The sequence below is a fragment of the Grampus griseus genome, assembly GCF_964374135.1.
Source record: "Grampus griseus genome assembly, chromosome: 9".
Lineage (NCBI taxonomy): Eukaryota > Metazoa > Chordata > Mammalia > Artiodactyla > Delphinidae > Grampus > Grampus griseus.
The window spans coordinates 58,241,999-58,254,148 of NC_139003.1; the positions used below are offsets into that span (position 1 = coordinate 58,241,999).

The 12,150-nt window shown below is 42.1% G+C and overlaps 1 pseudogene across 1 annotated transcript in view; it reads right to left on the reverse strand.

Moving 5' to 3' along the window:
- Window positions 1–3,220, reverse strand: part of LOC309827031 (serum paraoxonase/arylesterase 1-like) — a 30,569-nt pseudogene extending 27,349 nt beyond the window's left edge. The window contains exon 1 of the transcript in view: window positions 3,149–3,220. The product of the transcript in view is annotated as a serum paraoxonase/arylesterase 1-like (transcript). The remainder of the gene's footprint in view (window positions 1–3,148) is intronic.
- Between the last annotated feature and the right edge of the window lie 8,930 nt (window positions 3,221–12,150).

Below are 12,150 nucleotides of genomic sequence, written 5' to 3' on the forward strand. Positions count from 1 at the left end.
GTTAGTTTCTGCTTTACAACAAAATGAATCAGTTATATGTATACATATGTTCCCATATCTCTTCCCTCTTGCGTCTCCCTCCCTCCCACCCTCCCTATCCCACCCCTCCAGGCGATCACAAAGCACCGAGCTGATCTCCCTGTGCTATGCGGCTAAGCAGTTTTTGTTGTGTCCTCAACGGCTCTGTCATTCTTTCAAGGGTTATGCCCGCCCCCTTCCCTCCTGTCTCACTTTAGAGACATGCATACACATCCCCTGAGGAGCTTGTGAAATAATGCTGATTCTGATTCCATAGTGTGGGCTGGGGCCCGAGATTCTGCAAGTCCTGGGAACTCCAGATGATGCTCATGTATCTGGTCCACAGTCCTTTTGAGTAGTGAGGCTTTAGAGCTTTTCAAACAGTGAGTGCAATTTCCCTTCCTCCCCTATCTGGGCTAATCGAAGGCTCTGCAACCGCCCTCCATCTTCATAACCACCCATCCTCCTAGCTGCCCATTGCTCCTATTCCTGCTCCTACTTCTGCCGTGGCTGCTCTAGCCTTCTTTTTTATTCAAAAACCAGAGGTCCACCCCACTTCCACTTTCCTTTTCCCTTCTCAGTCATCTGATTACAGCCAGAAGTTCAAGGACTGAGGCTCCCTCCCCCGGACTTGCTGGGTCCAGGTGCTGAAAGTAAAACAGTAAGTTCTTACTTCAGACTAGACCAGGTCATCCCACTGCAGCAACCCCACGGCAAAGCAGCTCCACCAGGCACCCCATCCACAAAAAGAAACCACAGGCAAGGCCAACAGCGAGACTCACAGAGACTGATATTATGTTCAGCTATGACCATAGTGTGCGTTGGTCCCTTAAGACAAATCAGAATCAGGCTTGGGGCCCAGAAACCAAGGCCAAGGTCCATCTGCTGCCCAAGGCCAGGCCTCAACTTTTTCAGTTGAAATTTAAGTCTTGGTGCAAATCAGTGGTGTACAATAGTCTGTCTCAAACTGTATCCCAGAGAGTTATACAGGATGTTTATAGATGATACCAAAAAAGGCAGTGAAGGATGCGGGCAAATAAGTCTGTGAAATGACAAAGCAAAATCATTTTCTGGTTGTTTGTTTTGTTACTGAAGGACTTTTCAAAGCTTTCAACATGCCAGAATACACTGTCAATCTCTGGGAAAAGGCTACAGTAGACAACACTTCGCAAACTTATTTATCCAAGGAACGTATTTTTTATGGAGCATGTCTTGTGACTTGTGAACAAACTTGGGGAAATATTAATGTTGGATCAAATAAGCTAAGACTTCATGTTGGTAGAGAAACTTTTTAGGATGGTAGTGGTAAAGCTATACTTTTACACAAAAGCATATACAAAATGCCTACGGTCTCCACCCTTAGAGTAAATTAAGGAAGGTAAACCAGAAAGATAGACCCTCACTCCTTCCCGGCAGATCTGTAATCCTTTAGAAGATTACAGATCTGCCGGGAAGGAGTGAGGGCCTATCTTCAAATTGTGTGGGGCAATTTGAAGAGTGTGGGCAGAACAAACCCAGGGATAGATGTAAATGGAGAATCAAAAGGAGAAAGGCTAGAAGGGGTGTCAGATATTTACATCTCATTTATTTTCATAATGGGTAACACCAGGGTAATACCGCACAAATATACATATATAATGTATTTATATACATATAAATGTAATACATACTATATATATTCTCCTTTGGCAACAAATAGTACCATGATTAATGAAAATCCACAAACCGTAATTTTTACATGATTAAAAACCCCAAATCACTGTTTCTTACTTTTTTCTAACAGTTTGTGATTCCAAAAATAACCAACAATTAGAAGAAAAGAAAAGCCCAATAGTTACAAAAACCTATTCTGAATGTATGTTTCTAATCAGTCCATAGGGTCATACGATTTTTTTCTAAAAATCCAAAATGTTCAATTTGATTTTAGTTGTACTTCAAAGTAAATAATGAGGTTTTATTGATTAAGCCTTAGGGATTAGGATGATCTTTAGACTTTGAACCCCTATTAAAAAGTTACTAGGACTTCCCTGGTGGCGCGGTGGTTAAGAATCCGCCTACGAACGCAGGGGACACGGGTTCAAGCCGTGGTGCGGCAAGATCCCACACGCCGCGGAGCAACTAAGCCCCGTGCGCCACAACTACTGAGCCTGCGCTCTAGAGCCCGCGAGCCACAACTACTGAGCCCACGTGCCGCAACTACTGAAGCCTGCGCACCTAGAGCCCGTGCTCCGCAACAAGAGAAGCCACCGCAATGAGAAGCCCGCGCACCGCAAAGAAGGGTAGCCCCCGGTCACCGCAATTAGAGAAAGCCGGCGCGCAACAAAGACCCAACGCAGCCAAAAAAAAGTTACTAACAAAACTACTGATACATTCTTAGAAACCTTTTTCCCCTTGTATAGTACTTAAAGCTTTATAAAAATACTTTAAGGGAAGCAGGGCACTAACATTTATTGAATACTATATCCCAGGCACATTGTTAAGTGCTTCCTATATGAGGCTTACTGAAGCAGCTAATTTTAGCAATGTAAAGTGATTTGCCCAAGATCCCACAATGGAAGGGACACAGCAAGAGCCCAGGACATCAAATGCCAGTGCCAGGGTCTCTCCCCTGACGCCCCACGCATCCCCCACTGGAGCGGGTGGGCCATCACGGCTCCCATTCCTTCCCACCTGCTCCGCTCCACACGCGAGTTTTCTGTCTCTTCCAAGCTGGGAAGGTTTGTGCCACGGCCGGGCAGCCAAGGCGGGAGCTCCTTCCCTAAATTTACACAATATCAGGGCCTCCCTCCAATCTCGTTATCTATTTTGAAGCAAAGTTGGGAAGTGAATCTGTAGCCAAGATACACCACTTTCATGAAAAATTAATTTGTGTGTGCCAACAGCTGGGCCACTCACACCGACAACAACTCTCCTTAACCTCTCTCCCAGGCCATGAGCAAGGGTACGTTTTCAGGTGGCCGGGGAAAGTTGGATATTGATGCAATCGCTGTGGGACGTATGTCCAGCGCTCGCCTGCAGATCTAAGAGCTCGGAACCTGCTTGCGAGTGGCGGGAGCCTCCAGGGCCTGGCTAGGGGGTGGGACGGACAAGAAGCGGGGTGGGCCGCAGCCCTCGGCACAACTCAACTTACAGATAAGAAGAGCGGTGATCCCTGAAGAGTGCCAGCCTCAGCCTCGAGGGTGAGCACTGTCAGCTTTGCCATGGTCTGGGACAGACGACGGAAGGACGGGAGACGGGCGGGAGACCCCCGCCAGCCCGCAGCCTCGGGCCGCCCAGGGATTGGCTCCACCCCTCCCCGCGGCGCAGCTCACGCGGCCCGCCCCGGACGCCGACGCGACGCCGACGCCGACGGCCTGAGCTGGGCCCAGCGCGTGCGGCCTGGAGCTGCACACTCCTGGCGCTTTAAAGGGAGGAGACCGAGAACTAGCTGCCTAGACCGGGCAAAAAGGGGAGAACTAGTAGGCTGGAGGAAATGGAGAGCTGTGGGAAAGGAGAGCCAGGCGTTGAGGAGCGCTCACTTTGTGTTAACAAGGCCCTCATCTTTGTGGCTCAGGTTCAGTAACTTGATCACCCACCGTGACTCAGCCAGAAAAGGTACAGAAGGAAGGGAGGGCTGTGATTGGAACCCCTAAGATATAATTTTATTCTCACCTGTCTACCACCGTGTGTCACCTTCAGACATCTGGGTATCAAGCATCTCGTTCCACACCACTCCTGACTTTACAGCTCATCAAGTACATCTCTCCAGTGTTTATTCATTCCAGGCACTTGGCTGACATGTATTGAGTCCCTGCTATGGGCCAGAACTCAGTAAAATATATCACTCTTGCATATGCAGTGCTATGGATAATGCGAATATGCACTATGGATATGCACATATTCTATGGGGAAGAATAAAGCAGGGAGGGGTATAGGGCGTACTGGAGGTACCATTTAAGAAAGGGGAGTCGGGAGGCATCAGTGACAAGGAGACTTCTGAGCAAAGCAGGGTAGAAGGGGCCTCTGTACACCCGTCTCTGCCTTCTCTCCTGTTACCATGAATAAAGTGTTTCCTGTTCATGAAAGGCCGGCTCTTCTCTTTGCTCTGGGTCCCTTTTTTTCTTTCCTTCTCAAGGATTTTGGTCCCAGTTACAACTTCTCCCTACTACAACATCCACCTCTTCTTTTTTTTCTGGAATATTGCCATTAGATACCAGCATGCTTTAGGGTCACTCAGTTTTCTGGGGAAAATACTCTTTGATCCCACATTCTAACTACCTACTGCTCTCTTTCTCCTTCTGTAAAAAACTTAAATCTCTTTGAAAGACATGTCAACAGTTGCTGCTTCCATTTTACCACCTCTTGTAACAGATTAATGATGGAAACAAATTCTTTGACACTCTTCCTATTGAAAAGTGGGGCACAAGATCCCTCCCCGGACGTTGGTGCTGTCTCTATGAATGCCTGCTGAGCCCTGCCCAAATTCTTTTCTCATTTATAAGCATAAGAAAATGATTGTTTGGTTCAGTAACTAATTTTAGCATAAGAAAATGATTGTTTGGTTCAGTAACTAATTTTAGGGAATATCTTTAATCTCTCATTCTCCACTTAACCATTCTAATATAGCTTGTGTTCCTTTGACTCAGCTGCAGAATTGGCTCTTATTAAACCACTCATAACATCCGGGTTACCCACTCTAGTGGTTACTTCTCTGCCCTAATCATACTTAACTTGTAACCACATTGGGCACAGATCACCACTTCCTTCTTTTTAAATACTTTCTTGGATTCATGATTCTACCCTCTCCCAGTCTTTCTCCTACTTTCTTGGTCTTCTTTGCAGGGTCCTCCTGTCACTGACCTCAAAATGATGAAGCCCTAGGACTAGTTCTGAGGTATCTTCTCTTTCTACATTCTCCCTCAAGGTGATCCCATCAATTCCAGTGGATTTACATACCATCAGTATGCTGGCGTTTCCAAAATGTACACACCTAGCTCAAGCCACTTACTGTGACTCTAACAGATTATCTTCGCTCTGTCTGGCTAAAAGTAGCACATGCCACTTCCAGCAACCTTTTGATATTATCACATTTTTTTTCATCACTTACTGTTTCTAAAGTCAACTTGTTAATTTATTTATACTCTGTTGTTGCCTAATGGAAAAGAACAAGGATATTTGGGCCAAAAGTTATCCAACCTACTGTAGAGGTTGAGAAAGTGAGTATCTAGCTTTTCTCTTGGGCTAATGGGAATCATAGTGAAGGTCAGTGCCTGGTTCCCTAGAAGCAGAGGATTTCAGAAGCACATGATTTACTGAGAGAGTGCGCATCAGGAAAAATTCTGGAAAGGAGTGAGGGTAGCAAGATAAAGAAAAGGAAAGGATCAAAATATTTAAACCTATTAATGGTAGGGCACATCTGACCTTATTGTTTCCATTAATTATATATGGGGTGTGTGTATATGGGTGTGTGTGAATGTGTGTGTTTGTGTGACTTTTAGCACATGATGTGATTATTTTGAACACCAGTGGGCTTCTCTAGAATCCACTCATAATCTATTTTCCAAAGATCTTGAACTTACATTCTACCCACAGGCAACCTTCAGATTCACTACAGAAGCCACTATTTTTTCTGTAGTGAAAATTGCTAACAGTCCACAGAATGCTCCATCAGTACTTCATTTAGGTTTTACTTCTTAATGGAATCAGTGACATTTTACAGGTTTATGTGATATACCAGTTAGCTGTTAGAAACCACAGGGCTCCTCTAGTGGGCAAAGTCTGGAGCTTTGAACACAATGAACACAATTTTGTGGTAAGTAATCATTTCACCATTTCCCAAAGTCATCCCTGATGGACCAAGCTTTTTCTGCTCTGTCTGTTGCAGAGAGTATCAAATTGTGTGTTAAAAGTTTCCATTACATTCTCTGTTCCTACTTAAGCATGTTCCTCTTGGATTTTTTCAGTTGAATGACTTGCCCTGTACTGTGCTAATTATGGTCATTTACATCTCCAGTAAATTGCTTTCTGAACAACCACATTGCATGGGAAAAATGAGTTTTGGCAAAAAGTAATTGATTTGTTTTCTTTCTATAGACAATTTCCTGCAGTATTGTGACAAACAATATGAACACAAGTACATCAATAATACTGTGTGTGCACCTAGGTCTTCTGTGATGGTGTGGTGGAGACACCAACTCAGCACCATCCACCACTTTTCCAACACCCTTGGGTGCAGTGTTTTAAAATCCTGGCTACATAATAGATCATGTAGGGAGATTTTATAGAATACCAGTTCCTGAACTTCACCTGGGGCGTGGGCGGGTTTTTTTTGGGGGGGGGGTCAGATACCACTCTTCTAATACACCTTCCTACCCTGAAGAGGTGGAAAATAGAACCTAAACTTCCATAACTCTTGAAGCCATAGTACAGGAGGTGATTTTGTGTCTCAAATCAGAAGTGCTTGAGCAAGAGTAAATTTGAAACCTTGAAAAAAGAGGCAGTATAGCAAGCATCTGCTCTGCTAGTTTGGCTGCAGGCATGACTCTGGATCCTACAGTTCTTATGATTCCTTGAGCTCTGGGTCTTATTTATTGTGGCCAAAATCATCTACACTCCTACCTATGATGCACGAGTTTCCCTGTATTCTTAACTTCCCATCCACACCTGACAATATTGAGCCTTTTAATTTTGCTGGCCTAATAGGTATAAAGTAATTTAAGAGTGCTGTTTTAATTGGCACTTCTCTGATAACTAAAGATTCTGAGCTTTTCATGTGCTTTTTTTTTTCCCTTCTTCTGCAGATTGCCTCTTCACACTATTTGCCTGCTATTCCTTGGGGTTACTATCTCCACTTTGTTATTCTCAAGAGTTCCTAATATATTCTACTTATTAATATTTTGTCAGTTTAACATTGCAAATAATTCTCATTCTGATATTCATCTATTATCTTTGTCAATGGTGTCCTGCACTGAATGGAAATCCTTAATTTCAATGATTCATTCAATCAACTTTCTTGTTTTAGGGTTTATATTTTTGAAACTTTGTTTCAGAAGTCCTTCCCTATCCTTAGGTCATAAAGATACTCTCTTATGTTGTCTCCTATTAACTCTAAAGGTTATAGAGTTGCTCCTTGGTTGGTAGTTACCTAGTGATGTCAGGTAGGACATAGTTTTATGTCCTTCCATAGTGCGAGTCGGTTCTCCCACTTCCGTTTCCTAAACAAACATCCTTACCCTATTAATTGGTGCTGCTAATTTTATCTTATTTGAATTCCCTAGACAGAAATATGTTTCTGAGATCTCTGTTCTATTCCATTGGTCTGTTTGGTTTTTTCTTGCACAAATACTAAACTTTTTATTATTAGGTCTATCCCTGCCCTTCATTTTTATTTTCTGAAGTTGTTCTTAGCTTTTCCATATGCATGAAAAATCTATTGTGAGATACATTGTATATACCTGAGTGTATAAAAAATATATACACAGTTATAGAATAATTATAAAGAAATATCAATGCAAACTACCATCCAAGTCAGGAAACGTAACAGTGCTAGTACTCCAGAAGTTTCCCCATGTGTCTTACCCTGACCACAAACAACCCCCACCTTCCCTAGAGGAAACAACTACGCTAAGCTTTGTGATAACCATCATCTTCCTCTTCTCTCTAATGTAACCACCTAAGCATGCATCCCCCAACAACATTGTTTAATTTTGCCTTTTTCGGAATGCAACCCAAATAAAATCACCCCGCATGTATTAATTTTGACTTTCTTTAGCTCAACATCAGTTGTGAAATTCATCCATGTTGTTGCAAATAGCTCTAGTTGTGGTATACATTGCTGTGTACTATTTCATTGTATGAGTTTACTACAATGTGTTTATCCGTTTCAACTTTATTAACACTTGATTATCTCTAGTATTTAGTTTCTTTTAGTGTTAAAATTTTTTATTACAAACTCAATTTCTTTAACGGTAATAGAATTATAATGATTTACAAACTCTTCTTGAGTCAGTTTAAAGAACTATGATAGAGGACACTGGCTACCTACCCAAATCCTTCCTCTCTGGGCATAAGGCTCCCCAGCTAAACTAAATTTTCCAGCTTCCCTTCCAATTAGGTGTCAGCATACGACTATGCTGTTATTAATAGAATGTCAGTAGGAGTGCCATTTCCAGGTTGGGTCTGAAGATGCTTGGCCTGTCTCCTCACCCTCTCTTTCCCTTTTCTATGGGATGGAATCCAATATAATGGAATCCAATATGATGATTGATCATGGAGATGTTAATGCTCTGCAGAATACATGCTCCTTCGTGAAAACTACTAGACCCCTGGAGTACCACAAGGATCAGAGTTTTCATATCTATCTGTCTCAGGAACAGTCATCTGAGATCTCTGACGTGAAAGAGGTTATAAATGCTTTTTAAAATTAGGAAGCGTGTATATAACACGGGTGTATAACAAGCATGGTTCTAAATTTTACATATCCTAACTCTTTTAATCCTCTTACCGACCCTAAGTGCTAGTTACTCTTACTACCTCAATTTTGAAGAAGAGAAAACTGAGACTCAGAGAAGGCCAGAGTTGCACGGTTAGTAACTGAACTGGAATTCAAATCTAGAAAATTGGGCTCCGCAATCTGTGCTCTCACCCACTATGATGTACTATCTTTTAGTAATTCTGTATTCTTTAAGCCACTAAATAAGAGGTCACTTTGTTACAACAGCTTAGCGTGACCTTAAAAATATAGGAATTTGAACCTAGAAGTGGTTCTAAAAGTAACCTGAAATATGTGGTTAGAGTTGAAGAAACATCACAGGCTACAAAGCTGGAGATCCTTGTAACGCTCCTCACGAAAATATTTAATAAAACCATTTCCTGCAGTATCTTGAAAGGCCGGCCATTTCCCCAGAGAGCAACCAGAATGTTCATATGTAAAGGTTGGTTGTTCCTTAATGTTTTTAGTAGAGGACTGTAATAAAATTATGTGCTCAGGTAAGAACTAGCAGGCCTAAAGCAGAGGCTATAGAGAAGGTCTAGAAATTTGGTTCTGTGCCCCAACACCAGGAAGTAAAATTGCTACAGCTCATAGCATTTCCCAAATGCCTCCCAGTTAGGAAAGCCAAGGGAGCCAGCCCTGTGGGAGATTATATTGCTTCCTTTTACCTATTCCTTCAGATGGCCTCAAAGGAGACAGCATTTGAATGAGGGAGAGAGAAGTGGGTAGACATGGAAACCGGGAAGTAAAGTAGGCTAAAAAACTAAGCTCCAGAAAGAAATCTGAATGTTGTTGCTGGCACATGGCAATTACTGGAAACAAATAGATGCAGAAGCTTATCAGATTTCTAGATACTTACATTTCAAAAGCAACCAAAACTCTGGCCTGGAAATGTCCTCAGATTCTCAAACCTACACCTATAAGAAGGAGGCTATTAAAATTACAGTCTTTCCAAGACTCACTTTAGATGTGGCCTTATAGCATAATGTACCAGAAAGAATTCTGAAAGGGCAAAATTTGGATTCATAGAGGACATGGGAAAATACACCGCTGCCAAGACAAGTAACCACCTCATTTCCTCCCTGGTGGAATAATATTGTTATGGACCAGTGACTACTGAGTATATTCTATTCTTCTTCTTCTTCTCCTGCTCCTCCTCCCCCTCCTCCTCCTCCTCCTCCTCCTCCTCCTCCTCTTCTTCTTTTTTTAACTAGGAGTGTTTATTATAGTTATTCAGCTCATACTCAACCATTGTAATTGGATGTATTGTGGGGACAATCATTTTATTTTCTAGGCCGCCTCATGCAGCCAAATCTGGACCTAACGCAGAGGTCCAAACATCATCCAGAGATCCTGTGCTTTGAGCTGGATGCAGAAATTGGATGGAATTTGGGGTTATATTTCTTGGTGAGGGAACTAATGTGTAAGAGAAGGGTGCAGATGGATATTTGTTGGCTAAAAGGTGGACTGTGGCACAGACCACTAATTGTTCACTAGAATTTATTATTTTTTTCCTCCTTGAACATATGTCTCCCCAGTCATATTACATCATCCATTTTTCTTTGCAGTTAGTTAGGTACAGCCATGTGATTAGTTTTTACCATTGGTAAGGGAGGAGAAATAATGACTACCATTCCTGGTTCTAGGCCTTAAGACATGGGGTATTTCTCCCTGACATCCTCCAACCTCTTTCTCCTTCCACTTTGATGAAATACAGACATGGGGGTGACCTGCCTTCCACCATGCAGATAACTATAGCAACCTAGGCAATGGTGCAGCAATAAGATGAAGCTATTTTTGCTCAAGATACACTCTCTATGCAACTCTCCATTGCTTTGTGTCCTGGAGGCTTTCTGGGCTCCATTAATAGCTCCCTGCCTTCTGGATTCTCGTTGGGAGGGTGGAAGGGGAGTTCAGTCAAGATATTTATTCCCTCTGCTGTCTCTGCTGAGTTGTCATAGGTTAGCTGCCTCTTCCTACCAATGACCAGAGCATCTATTGGGAGAGTCTCCACTTTATCTACTCTCTTCTGGTTCTAGTAACTGCTTCCACCCCTTGTTCCTTCAAACCTAGGGTTGGAAAGAGTCCCTGGACTCCCACCCCCGCCCCCCCAATCTCTCTCACTCCATTGCTAACAATGGAGTGTTGTACTTTTTCTTGTTAGTTTCTTTTCTACATTCCCACCATTGTGTCAATAGTCCCTTAAAAGAACTTCTCTCAACAGCCCTGTTTGAGTGTGCTTTCTCTTTCCTGCAAAATTCCGATCAGTGATCTCTCTGGACGGCCCCATCAAGGGAAGCTGCCTCATCAATCACTTTCCTGAAAACTGCAAAATAAAAGAGAAATAGATCATCCTTTTTTTAAGGCATTGTATGTTTTGTTTTGTATGTTACAGTAGGTCAGCCTTACCCCAATTAATAGAGTGTTATATTTTTTTCTAGGAGTTTGTTCTTTTCATAAAAATTTCACATTTGTTGGCACAAAGTGTTTCATCAACCCCTCTTTTTATCTCTGTATTATCTATAGCATCTACATGTGTTATTTTTATTTCTGACATTGGATAATTGAGTCATTCTTTTTTCTTTGCAAGTCTCACCAGATGTGTATTAGTTTTTAATAATCTTTTTAAAGAATGAACTTTTGGCTTTTGTTTAATCTCTGCATTATATGTGGTTTTCTGTTTCATTTTTGACTATCATTACAAATTAGTCCAGAGCTTAGCATCTTAAAACAATCAGAAACTTTTATCACTATGCACAGTTTTTTGTAAGCAAAATAGAAATGGAAGTGTTTTTGTATAACCTAGCCTCGACAGTCACACATCACATCTAGAATATCCTACTGATTACACAGATCAGCCATATTCGATGTAGAAGGGAACTGTGCAAGAGAATGAATACCAGAAATTAAGGATCATTGGGGGCCATCTTGGAGCTGTCTACCACATTGGTTTTTGCGCTTATCTTTACTATTTTCTTTCCTGAGCTCAGCCACCTCCTCTTCATCACCCTAGTATCCCTACCTGCATCTCTGACAATTTAAACAGAAAGACTGGGGAAGAAAAGGCAAGGAATCATCAAAATGCAGCATCTATTGTGAGGGGCAATCCCTCTCCCTCCCAAGCCAAGTGAGGGAAGAGGCTCAAGATAAACACATAAAGATCAGAAGTGCCTTCACGAAGGGAAACTCTAGAGCTTTGTAACTTTCTAGGCCCTCACTGTGAAAGGACATATTGGTCCCTGGCAATGAGATCCCCCAAATCTCTCTGGGAGTTTTATCATGAAGCCTTTCCTAAACTGGCCTGGGAAGAAGGCAGGGCAAATTCTTAGGAACACACCAGGATCTAAATACACTTATTCTTCTCATCTCTGGATCTCCATGTCCCCCCTAGTCTGGTAAACTTTATCTAATTTGTAGTTGTAAGGGTTAAGGACAGAAAATAAGACATATTTTCCGAAACTGGCTGTATACATGCTTTTAGTTATTTTTTTCTGTGTCCCCTTAATGGTTAGGCTTCTCAAAATTAAAATCTGAGAACTGACTATAACATTTTGCTGAGTCATTCATCCCCTAAAGCAATGGAAACTGCAATCCTATTGTCTAAATCAGAAAGGGTTACATGGGCTAAAAATTTACCCGGCTACAAAACTTTTCAACAAAAC